General features: G+C 59.0%; 2 non-coding genes and 1 pseudogene across 2 annotated transcripts in view; all 3 read left to right on the plus strand.

Moving 5' to 3' along the window:
• Positions 1-6303: 6303 nt before the first annotated feature.
• On the plus strand, positions 6304-8674 carry LOC145272005 (small subunit ribosomal RNA; annotated as a pseudogene).
• A 395-nt stretch (positions 8675-9069) lies between these two features.
• On the plus strand, positions 9070-9227 carry LOC145271483 (5.8S ribosomal RNA). Its single transcript, XR_013865897.1, has one exon. It is a non-coding gene; the product is annotated as a 5.8S ribosomal RNA (ribosomal RNA).
• A 592-nt stretch (positions 9228-9819) lies between these two features.
• The window catches only part of LOC145272015 (large subunit ribosomal RNA), a 5724-nt gene continuing 3043 nt past the window's right edge, over positions 9820-12500 (plus strand). Inside the window, exon 1 of the ribosomal RNA XR_013866135.1 lies at positions 9820-12500. This exon is cut by the window's right edge and continues 3043 nt beyond it. This is a non-coding gene — a ribosomal RNA (large subunit ribosomal RNA).

Consider the following 12500-nt stretch of genomic DNA (forward strand, 5'->3'; position numbering starts at 1 on the left):
AAACAAACAAAAAACCCCAACTCTATTAAGATTTTCGATAGTTGGAAAATAATAATAAATTAAGATTTTCGATAGATTGAAAATAATGATAAATTGATTTTAGCAGGGCTGCTGAGTTAGCTTATAGGAGCGAGCTAAAGTAAGAAAGAAACACGCCGAAACACACCGACCGGCACCCCCGACGACGACCACGGGTAAACGGCGGGACTTTGCCTCTTAAGCAAGTTTGACTGACGACTACCACGGCTATTCGGCTAGCTAGCTAGCTAGGTAGGTAGGTAGGTAGGTAGGTAGTCCTCCTCCTCGGCCACCTAGCCGTCGTCGTCGTCGATCGAGCGACCGGGTATATTCAAGACGCCTCTACCGACACCACCACACCAGCGGGCAGTTTAGCGAGCTTGCCAACTCCTCTGCCTCCTCAAGCGCTTCCAGACGCCTACCGACACCACATGCTGCTGGCTGGCTGTCTGTTGTTACAATGGAATTTAAAAAAAAAAACAAACAAAAAACCCCAACTCTATTAAGATTTTCGATAGTTGGAAAATAATAATAAATTAAGATTTTCGATAGATTGAAAATAATGATAAATTGATTTTAGCAGGGCTGCTGAGTTAGCTTATAGGAGCGAGCTAAAGTAAGAAAGAAACACGCCGAAACACACCGACCGGCACCCCCGACGACGACCACGGGTAAACGGCGGGACTTTGCCTCTTAAGCAAGTTTGACTGACGACTACCACGGCTATTCGGCTAGCTAGCTAGCTAGGTAGGTAGGTAGGTAGGTAGGTAGTCCTCCTCCTCGGCCACCTAGCCGTCGTCGTCGTCGATCGAGCGACCGGGTATATTCAAGACGCCTCTACCGACACCACCACACCAGCGGGCAGTTTAGCGAGCTTGCCAACTCCTCTGCCTCCTCAAGCGCTTCCAGACGCCTACCGACACCACATGCTGCTGGCTGGCTGTCTGTTGTTACAATGGAATTTAAAAAAAAAAACAAACAAAAAACCCCAACTCTATTAAGATTTTCGATAGTTGGAAAATAATAATAAATTAAGATTTTCGATAGATTGAAAATAATGATAAATTGATTTTAGCAGGGCTGCTGAGTTAGCTTATAGGAGCGAGCTAAAGTAAGAAAGAAACACGCCGAAACACACCGACCGGCACCCCCGACGACGACCACGGGTAAACGGCGGGACTAACTGTGACTCTCTTAAGGTGTGAGGAGGCTTTGCCTCTTAAGCAAGTTTGACTGACGCCTACCGACACCGGTCAGGTCGGCGAGGCTCCCGGCGGCCCCGAGCGGGACCACAGGTTGCGGAAGGCGTCCAAGTGAGCGGCGGCGACGCCAGGAGGCCCCCGGGGTCGACTCCGCGGCCCCCGGGTCGGTGTGCGGGCCTCCAGAGCTCGATAAAGTAGTGGTGTCGCTAGCGGTCGAGAAGGCACTTTTCGACGCCTACTGCCACCCCCACATGGCGGTAGGCGCAAAACTGGAAAATCGCCGACCAGAAATGTCGCTTCGTATAATCGACGTTTTTTTTGACCACCATTTTCAGGTGTCGGAGGTGGGTCTGGACGAATACCAACACCATTTCTGGGGTTTCACAACCGCCCGGCTTCTCCGACATATGTTGGAAAGGAGTAGCGATCGAGCGAAGGGGGCTGTCGGTAGGCGGCCGCGGGTTGCATGTGTGCCCGGGACAGCACCCCCATCCAACTAAGGGGTGTCCCCCGGGGGCCAGGGGGACCTCGTCCAGGTCGGCCGGGCGCTTCCAGACGCCTACCGACACCGGTCAGGTCGGCGAGGCTCCCGGCGGCCCCGAGCGGGACCACAGGTTGCGGAAGGCGTCCAAGTGAGCGGCGGCGACGCCAGGAGGCCCCCGGGGTCGACTCCGCGGCCCCCGGGTCGGTGTGCGGGCCTCCAGAGCTCGATAAAGTAGTGGTGTCGCTAGCGGTCGAGAAGGCACTTTTCGACGCCTACTGCCACCCCCACATGGCGGTAGGCGCAAAACTGGAAAATCGCCGACCAGAAATGTCGCTTCGTATAATCGACGTTTTTTTTGACCACCATTTTCAGGTGTCGGAGGTGGGTCTGGACGAATACCAACACCATTTCTGGGGTTTCACAACCGCCCGGCTTCTCCGACATATGTTGGAAAGGAGTAGCGATCGAGCGAAGGGGGCTGTCGGTAGGCGGCCGCGGGTTGCATGTGTGCCCGGGACAGCACCCCCATCCAACTAAGGGGTGTCCCCCGGGGGCCAGGGGGACCTCGTCCAGGTCGGCCGGGCGCTTCCAGACGCCTACCGACACCGGTCAGGTCGGCGAGGCTCCCGGCGGCCCCGAGCGGGACCACAGGTTGCGGAAGGCGTCCAAGTGAGCGGCGGCGACGCCAGGAGGCCCCCGGGGTCGACTCCGCGGCCCCCGGGTCGGTGTGCGGGCCTCCAGAGCTCGATAAAGTAGTGGTGTCGCTAGCGGTCGAGAAGGCACTTTTCGACGCCTACTGCCACCCCCACATGGCGGTAGGCGCAAAACTGGAAAATCGCCGACCAGAAATGTCGCTTCGTATAATCGACGTTTTTTTTGACCACCATTTTCAGGTGTCGGAGGTGGGTCTGGACGAATACCAACACCATTTCTGGGGTTTCACAACCGCCCGGCTTCTCCGACATATGTTGGAAAGGAGTAGCGATCGAGCGAAGGGGGCTGTCGGTAGGCGGCCGCGGGTTGCATGTGTGCCCGGGACAGCACCCCCATCCAACTAAGGGGTGTCCCCCGGGGGCCAGGGGGACCTCGTCCAGGTCGGCCGGGCGCTTCCAGACGCCTACCGACACCGGTCAGGTCGGCGAGGCTCCCGGCGGCCCCGAGCGGGACCACAGGTTGCGGAAGGCGTCCAAGTGAGCGGCGGCGACGCCAGGAGGCCCCCGGGGTCGACTCCGCGGCTTCCTAGTCGGTGTGCGGGCCTCCAGAGCTCGATAAAGTAGTGGTGTCGCTAGCGGTCGAGAAGGCACTTTTCGACGCCTACTGCCACCCCCACATGGCGGTAGGCGCAAAACTGGAAAATCGCCGACCAGAAATGTCGCTTCGTATAATCGACGTTTTTTTTGACCACCATTTTCAGGTGTCGGAGGTGGGTCTGGACGAATACCAACACCATTTCTGGGGTTTCACAACCGCCCGGCTTCTCCGACATATGTTGGAAAGGAGTAGCGATCGAGCGACGGGGGCTGTCGGTAGGCGGCCGCGGGTTGCATGTGTGCCCGGGACAGCACCCCCATCCAACTAAGGGGTGTCCCCCGGGGGCCAGGGGGACCTCGTCCAGGTCGGCCGGGCGCTTCCAGACGCCTACCGACACCGGTCAGGTCGGCGAGGCTCCCGGCGGCCCCGAGCGGGACCACAGGTTGCGGAAGGCGTCCAAGTGAGCGGCGGCGACGCCAGGAGGCCCCCGGGGTCGACTCCGCGGCCCCCGGGTCGGTGTGCGGGCCTCCAGAGCTCGATAAAGTAGTGGTGTCGCTAGCGGTCGAGAAGGCACTTTTCGACGCCTACTGCCACCCCCACGTGGCGGTAGGTGTAAAATCGGAATAGACCGGACCAGGAATGTCAAGGGGGAAAAAAATGACAAAGTCCTGGTGTGCCTAGCCTACGAGAAGGCACTTTGCGACGCCTACCGACATCCCCATGTGGCAGTAGGCGTAAAACTGGAAAATCGCCGACCAGAAATGTCGCTTCGTATAATCGACGTTTTTTTTGACCACCATTTTCAGGTGTCGGAGGTGGGTCTGGACAAATACCAACACCATTTCTGGGGTTTTCCAGTTTGAAAGTTTTATAAAACATGTTCGGTAGGAAGCACACTTTGGTGTGTCGGTTCGTCGGAGCAGCGACTCTTTGCCTCGTGGTGGTCCGGAACGTCTCTACGGGCTTGTCGCAAAGGCGTCAGAAAGTGGCATCTCCGCCGCCTAGGGCTGTCACCGTTATCGCTGTCGCCGCGCTCCAACTTGTTTTGATCCGCCGCCTTCGTTCCTGCCAACCGTGCGCCCGCTCATCGTCGTTAGGTTATAATACGTGGTACGTGTGTGTGCTTCTCCGTGGACCTAGGGCTGCTCGACGTGTCGAACGATATGTTGGAACAACTAACGGCTCCTTTTCCTGGTTCCATAGTCGTCGTGGTACCCGCGTCGTCAGCCATATCTATGTCCACCATGTTTAGCCGATACGTTTGCTGCAGCTTCTGCTTCCGCCTCAGCGTTCGCCGCTCTCAGCCGCCGCTGTTGTTGCTGCCGTTCTGCCATTCAACCACTACCTGCGAATCTTTCGATGATCGGCCGAACGACCCATCGCTGTGCGACCGATAAATCCTCCGGATTAGGGAGAAACGCCGCCGCTCTCTGCCGCCGTCGAACGGAAAAACGTACATTGTAACGAACGAACGAACGAACGAACGAACGAATTAACGAACGAGCGAACAAACAAACAAAAATAGCCGCGGGGGATGCACTATGTAGATCCTGATCCCCTTGTAACCATACGTACGTTGTTCGATGCTCTCCCGTCCTGGAAGTCGCCGCAGCAAACAGGAGGATGAGCAGCAGCAGGCGCCGCCGCCGTAACCGCCGCCTGCCTGCCGCCTCCTACTCCTGTCAGCGTCCGATCTCACAGCCGTGTGAACGTTCGCTGACACCCGATTTCTTTCCGTCTGGCAAAACCTTGGACGTCCCGCTCGCGGTACACGTGCTGCAGCGACTTCTCGTCCGACAACGCATAAGCGTCGACGTCTGCCGCCGCATCTTCTGATACGTGGACGGTGATAGCGCTAGTCCCTTCTTGCGCCACCTCCACCTTTGTTAGCGCCAAAGAAGATCGATCGAGCAGTCGTGGTCGCAGTCGATTAACCCGTTTTCACCGTCCGCAGTTCCCAAGCCGCCGATCAAGTCGTTGCTCTTCTTGTTCGTTCTTCCCATACCGTCGATTTGCACGGCTGCCGGATGAGCCATCCTCTGTCCGGCGAAGCGCTCACGTCAGTGATCGATACTTGCACCGACAGTCCTCCCGCTCGCGACTCGGTGCTCGAATCGGACTCGTTCGTTTTTATCTCGATGCGATTGTGAAAAGGGGGACCGGTCGTCAATGTCGTGTGTGTCGACGATGTTGTTCGCCCGGTCCGCCGCGTTGTTGTCGTTTTTTTTTTTTTTTTTTTTTCCCCTGACGTTCGCCGTCGCACGGACGAAAGGGTGAGAAAAAAAAAAAGCTCGAAAAAGCCGCCCAAAAAAATCGGACCGAGGAGCCGCTTGCGAGAACGCGCCATGTGCACGTTGTCTCTCCTCGGTTTTCCGAGCACGAACACGACGCCGGTCGGTCGGTCGGTCGACGAAGGCGACGACGAAGGTGACGGGAAAATTTACGCCGCCGCTGCCCTGGTCCAGCTCCTCCCCGATGACGGCTGTGATGTTGACGTTGACGTTGGCGACGACGACGACGACGACGGAGACGACGACGACGACGAGACGGCATCGATGGCGACCACGATGACGACGACCTCGACGAGTTCAGTCTGCACCTTGACCTCCGATGTCCGTGTGCACTGCCGTCGTGCTGTTTGTCGTTTGTCGTATGTATCGCTGTCAAGGGTGCCGTTGTCGTTGTTGTTGTCGACGTTGTTGCTTGCTCTCTCGTCTCGGTCGGTTGGTACGTTGATGACGACGACGACGACGAAGACGACGACGACGACGACGAGACGGCATCGATGGCGACCACGATGACGACGACCTCGACGATTCCAGTCTGCACCTTGACCTCCGATGTCCGTGTGCACTGCCGTCGTGCTGTTTGTCGTTTGTCGTATGTATCGCTGTCAAGGGTGCCGTTGTCGATGTTGTTGTTGTCGACGCTGTCGTCTGTTCTCTCTTCTCGGCCGGCTGTGACGTGGACGTTGACGACGACGACGACGAGACGGAATCGATGGCGACCACGATGACGACGACCTCGGCGAGTTCAGTCTGCACCTTGACCCTCGATGTCCGTGTGCACTGCCGTCGTGCTGCTTGTCGTTTGTCGTATGTATCGCTGTCAAGGGTGCCGTTGTCGTTGTTGTTGTCGACGTTGGTCGCTTTCGTTCTTTGAGTCTCGGTCCAAGTCAGGGGAGAAACAAAAAAGAGGCCATCAGCGCGGGCAGCGCGCTTCTACTGACGGCGAACCTCCTCGAAAAACAAATAAACACGTGCCCGTCGTTGTAGTTGTCTGTCTTATGTCGGTCGGTCGGTCGGTCGGTCTGTCGTTCTGTCGAAACAAAGTCCCAAATTCCAACGATACCTGGTTGATCCTGCCAGTAGTCATATGCTTGTCTCAAAGCTTAAGCCATGCAAGTGTAAGTTCACGCCACGCATTAGAACGGGCGAAACCGCGAATGGCTCAGGAACCGGACCTAATCCTCGGGACCGTATTCCTCCTCGGAGGCGATGGATAACTGTGGCAATTCTAGAGCTAATACATGTGACACAGGCCGCGATCGGTCGGCGCGCCGTCGTCGCCACGCCTCGCGCGCTGGCACCCGCGTCGGCCGTTCCGGGTCGCGGCGCTACATATTAGACTGAGACCGATGCGCGTCATTCCGTCCTCCCGTCGTCGGCGTTCCCGCTCGCGGGTCCGTTCGGTGGCGGGGCTCATAGGGCGGCGCGCTCCGCTTTGGTGACTCTGGATAACTCACTGGTCGATCGCACGAGCTTTCACGCCCGGCGACGGGTCTCTCGAGGGTCCGCCCTATCAACTGTCGACGGTCGGTTAAGTGCCTACCGTGGTTACTACGGGTAACGGGGAATCGGGGTTCGATTCCGGAGAGGGAGCATGCGAAACGGCTACCACATCCAAGGAAGGCAGCAGGCGCGCAAATTACCCACTCCCGGCACGGGGAGGTAGTGACGAAAAATAACGACGCGGGACTCTGTCGAGGCCCCGCGATCGGAATGAGTACACTTCAAATCCGTTAACGAGGACCAACCGGAGGGCAAGTCTGGTGCCAGCAGCCGCGGTAATTCCAGCTCCGGTAGCGTATATTAAAGTTGTTGCGGTTAAAAAGCTCGTAGTCCGAACTCGGGTTCGTGGTCGCGCAAGCGGCCCCGGGGCGGCGGCGCCATCGTCCGTCGTTGACTTTGGTCGTCCGTTCGCATTCCCGGCCCTTTCCGCCGGTGTCAACCGCTAGCATACCCGCCACGCGGTCCTGCCGGCGAGGTGGACGAGGAGGTCGTGATCGGGATCCGGGAAAAAAAAAAACAAGTGGTCGTCGGTTCGGTTCCGGGAGTAGTCTAACGGGGGGGTGCTACGTGTGTGTGTTTGGGTGTGTTCATTCGCATCCCCGCACTCTGACCCCCGCGCTTCTCTCCCTCTCCCTTTCCGCGCGTTCCTCTTTTTTTTGAACCCCCCGGTCCGCTCCGAGTCCCTGCTTCGTGTCTTGTCTGCGCGCGTGTTGCGGTCGGCGGTTTCTCCTCCAAGGGTGCTCTTAACCGAGTGTCCGCGGCGGCCGGTACGTTCACTTTGAAAAAATTAGAGTGCTCAGAGCGGGCTGTTCAAGCTTGCATACGATAAGCATGGAATGATGGAAGAGGGCCTCGTCTACGTCTGTCGGTCTCCGTCTACGGCGAGGCAATGATCGAAGGGAGCGGTCGGGGCCACTCGTATTGCGACGTTAGAGGTGAAATTCTTGGATCGTCGCAAGACGAACTGCAGCGATGGCGTGTGGCAAGCACGTTTTCCTCGATCAAGAGCGAAAGTCGGAGGTTCGAAGACGATCAGATACCGTCGTAGTTCCGACCGTAAACGATGCCGACCGGCGATCCGCCGGCGTTCGCTTCCATGACCCGGCGGGTAGCCTGCGGGAAACCAGAGTTCGGTTCCGGGGGGAGTATGGTTGCAAAGCTGAAACTTAAAGGAATTGACGGAAGGGCACCACCAGGAGTGGAGCCTGCGGCTTAATTTGACTCAACACGGGAAAACTCACCCGGTCCGGACACCGGTAGGATTGACAGATCGATAGCTCTTTCTCGATTCGGTGGGTGGTGGTGCATGGCCGTTCTTAGTTGGTGGAGCGATCCGTCTGGTTGATTCCGATAACGAACGAGACTCCGGCCTGCTAACTAGTGCGCCGATGTCAGTGATTTTTACGGCGGGCTCGGCGTCCTCCGTGGCGCTCGGGTCCGGGTCGGTTTTCTCACGCACTTCTTAGAGGGACGGGTGGCAGAAAGCCACACGAGGCGGAGCGATAACAGGTCTGTGATGCCCTTAGATGTCCGGGGCCGCACGCGCGCTACACTGGAGGTATCAGCGGGGACTTCGCCCCGGCCCGAGAGGGTTGGGAAACCTCTGAACCACCTCCCGTGATAGGGATCGGGGCCTGTAACCAACCCCGTGAACGAGGAATTCCCGGTAGGCGCGGGTCAACAGCCCGCGTCGATCACGTCCCTGCCCTTTGTACACACCGCCCGTCGCTACTACCGATCGAACGGTCCGGTGAGGTCCTCGGATCTGGCCGACGACGCCGCCGGGCAGTGCGCGACGTGTCCGTCACGACACTCGTGCATCTACGCCTCGGCGTTCGATGCCTGGAGAAGACGACCGAACCCGATCGTTTAGAGGAAGTAAAAGTCGTAACAAGGTTTCCGTAGGTGAACCTGCGGAAGGATCATTACCGTTTTCCCGTTCGAGACTGGTTTGTTGTTTTCCGGCCTACCTCCTCTGTCTGTCGGCGTCAACGCCTCGAATGCGCGCAAACAAACCTATAAAAGGCGGAGCGAGAGATAGATTTGTGGTGACGCGGAGGTTTTTAAAGCCCCAGCTCTTCTTGCTTGCTTCCGCGTCTTACCACCTGTTTGTTTTTTCGCCCACCGCAAGTGATGGCCGCTTCTTCTTTGCCTTGTCGCCGCTTTATCGTTTTTTGTTTTTTTGCAGCCGCTGTGCCACCGCCGCTAGCTAAAAACAAACTACTCGCGACATTGCAATGCCGTCACGCCTCCTCGCACAGACCTCCTCGCACACTACTAAATCTATATAAACAAAAACTAATATAAAAAAACCCAAGTGCTGAACCCTGGACGGGGGATCACTCGGCTCGTCCGTCGATGAAGAGCGCGGCCAGCCGCGAGAACTGATGCGAATTGCAGGACTCAGTGAACATCGACACCTCGAACGCACATTGCGGCCCCGAGATCCCTTGTCTCGGGGCCACGTCCGGTCGAGAGGCGGAACGTTACATGTCTTTCTCCGTTAACGAAACGACATCTTGCCGTCCCCGTGCCCGCCCGGTCCTCGGCACGGTGGTAACCGGGACGTCGCAGGAGCGAGTGACGAGGGGGAAGAAAAATAAAAAAAGAATTGACTCCTTTCAATGTCTTTTTTTTTTTAAAACCCTCTCCGGCCTCCTCCTTCGTCTCCCGCTGGCAGACCGCGGAGTCTTTTCCCTTTTCGACCGCGTGAAGAAACACTGTGGAGGAGGAGCAGGAGGAGTCTGTCCGAAAGCAGCCGAAGGGAGAACAAAACAAAAAAAAAGCACCGACCTAACCGACTGCCGACGTAAGCGCCGCCTGCTCGTCTCGCTCTCTGCCTCATGAAGGTGTCTCTCAGCGACGCCTCGAGCAGCGCGACGAGCACGGCCGTCGCACCGTAAAAAGGTGGCCGCGTCGTAGGCAACGTCGGATGGGGAGGACCCAGGCTTTTTTTTAATTGTTGGCTTCTTCATTTTCGGTCGGACGGGCGCTATATCGGCCAGCCGTCGTCACACGGAGGGTACCGATCGAGATTCCTCTCCTCCAAACACCACACTCTACTAAAAACCGCCGCCCTCGGCTCGGACGAGACGACCCGCTGAACTTAAGCATATCGCTAAGCGGAGGAAAAGAAACCAACCGGGATTCCCTTAGTAACGGCGAGTGAACCGGGAGAAGCCCAACGCCGAATCCCGTCGCAAGTAAAAGGCTTCGGGACGTGTGGCGCATGGGTCGAAGGCAGCCGTTCGTTTTCGTCTCGCATAGTTCGGAGTTCCCTCGATCGGGGCCGCCCGCGGCGGGTGCCAGGCCCATTCGGTGCGGACGGCGAGCGACGGCCTTCGATCCGAGAGTCGGGTTGCTTGGGAACGCAGCCCAAATCGGGTGGTAAGCTCCATCCAAGGCTAAATACCGGGACGAGTCCGATAGTCGACAAGTACCGTGAGGGAAAGTTGAAAAGAACTTTGGAGAGAGAGTTCAAGAGAACGTGAAACCGCCCAGGGGTAAACGGGTGGGACCGCTCACCGCGATCGCGGGGGGACTCAGTCCGGTGCTGCCTAGGCTCGAGCCCAAACTCGATGTGTGTTCTTGAAAGAGAGGCCGTCGCGGCACAGGTCGTCGTTCGTCGTGTCCGCGGGGGACTCGTTCCCCGCGGTTCCAGCTTTTGTGCCCGCGTCGCCGACGAAGGAGACGGGCCGCGTGGATAGCGGGAAGGGAAACGTGGTGACGACCGCGGCGTCGGTAGGTGGCTGCGTCGGTTGGCTGCGACGGAGGGGACTCGTCCTCTCGATCGCTGCTGCCGCCGGGCCCTAACCCGCCGCATCCGTCGCCGCCGCTTCTTCTTTCCTCCTGCTCCCTCCGCGCGCGACTCCGCTGCACCCGTCCCCTTCATCATCGCTCGGCGTAATCATGGCGCGGGCGCTTCGGCGCGACCTCCGCGCGGCCGGCACCGGACGCACTTCCCCTCCGGTCCGTCGTCGCGACCCGTTCCCGGCGTGCAGGTCGAACACGCGGGTTTTTTTCCGTAGGCGGCAGGCGTTTCATCACCCTGAAAACCCCCGTCTTCCCACCTTGTGAAGTCGGGGGCCACCGGCCGTCGGGCCCGCGAACGTAACTGCCCCTTTCTGCCGGGAACGGAGGAAATCTGACACGATCCGTTACACGTGGCGAGCCGGTCCGTTTTGATCCCGCCGGAAGTCGCGTGCGGGCGACGCACTCTGTGTGTCGCTCCTTAGGCGCCCCACCGTCTCGGGCGCGTGCGCGATGAGAGGCGGGATAGGACTGGCGCGGCCTCGCCGTCACGCACCTCGCCGACGTTTCGGGTTCTTGTCGGGGGCAACCCCGCCCGCGCCCGTTTCCGTTTCCGGAGAGGTCGCTCGGCGACGCTTTTTTACTCGAGCCGCCCGCCACCCCGGGTCAGCGACGTGCATCGGCAACCCACCCGACCCGTCTTGAAACACGGACCGAGGAGTCCTGGCCGTTCGCGAGTCGTAGGGGCCACCTCTGACTAACCCCGAAGGCGAAGCGAAAGCGAGAGAGCGTGTAGGAGGGCGTCGATCGGGAGAGGTGTCGTGGCAAAGTCGTCCGGGGGTCGTCGGGGGGTGTCGTCGGTCTCGTGCCGTCGTCTTCTCCTCGCCTCACCCGCCTCCGAGCCGTGCCCGATCCCGCCGGCGCGGCGTTTTCGGCCTTCCGCCGTCGCTGCTGCGGTGCCCGCAACTTTTCCTTTTTTCTCTCTTCCCGAGAGAGATAGGAGAGGGAAGGCTCGTGGCTGACGTGCGGTTGTTTTTCCCTCCTCCCCGAGAGGGGACCGGCGCATCATCCAAAAAGGGGAATTGCCGGGCGCCAGCTTCCATATCCTCCTTCCGCCCATCGGTGAGATCCCGCGGCTTGAACTAGTCCTATTTTGTCGTCGAGTTTAGGCGCTGCGCGCGGGCGCATCACCCCCGGGTCGGTTTCCCCTTTTTCCGAGTACGACTCGGCCGACTCTGGCGTAGCGAGCGACCAGGGACCCGAAAGATGGCGATCCACGCCCGGTCGGGATGAAGCCAGAGGAAACTCTGGTGGAAGTCCGAAGCGCCTCTGACGTGCAAATCGATCGTCGGAACCGGGTGTAGGGGCGAAAGACCAATCGAGCCGTCTAGTAGCTGGTTCCCTCCGAAGTTTCCCTCAGGATAGCTGGCGCTCGATCGTCGCAATTCCATCCGGTAAAGCGAACGATTGGAGGCCCCGGGGCCGTTCACGGCCTCGACCTACTCTCGAACTCGGAACGGGTGGAACGGGCCGACTCTCCCGAACGACGGAGCCGACCCATCCGGCCGCCGCCGCCAGCACGCTTCGCTGGGCGGTTGGTCACCTCGAATGCGAGTGCCAAGTGGGCCACTTTTGGTAAGCAGAACTGGCGCTGTGGGATGAACCAAACGTCCGGCTAAGGTGCCTAACGCGACGCCCATGAGATCCCCGAAAGGGTGTCGGTCGATATAGACAGCAGGACGGTGGCCACGGAAGTCGGAATCCGCTAAGGAGTGTGTAACAACTCACCTGCCGAATCGACCGGCCCCGAAAATGGATGGCGCTGGAGCGACGGACCGATGCCGGACCGTCGCGGCGAGGAGCGATGAACTTTCGCGCCGAAACGATGCCGCGACGAGTAGGAGGGCGCCGCGGCGAGCACGGAAGCCTAGGGCGCGAGCCCGGGTGGAGCCGACCGCGGGTGCAGATCTCGGTGGTAGTAGCAAATATTCGAACGAGACCTTC

This window comes from Euprymna scolopes, chromosome 46 (assembly GCF_053919585.1).
Source record: "Euprymna scolopes isolate OS-2025 chromosome 46, ASM5391958v1, whole genome shotgun sequence".
NCBI classification, from domain to species: Eukaryota; Metazoa; Mollusca; class Cephalopoda; order Sepiida; family Sepiolidae; genus Euprymna; species Euprymna scolopes.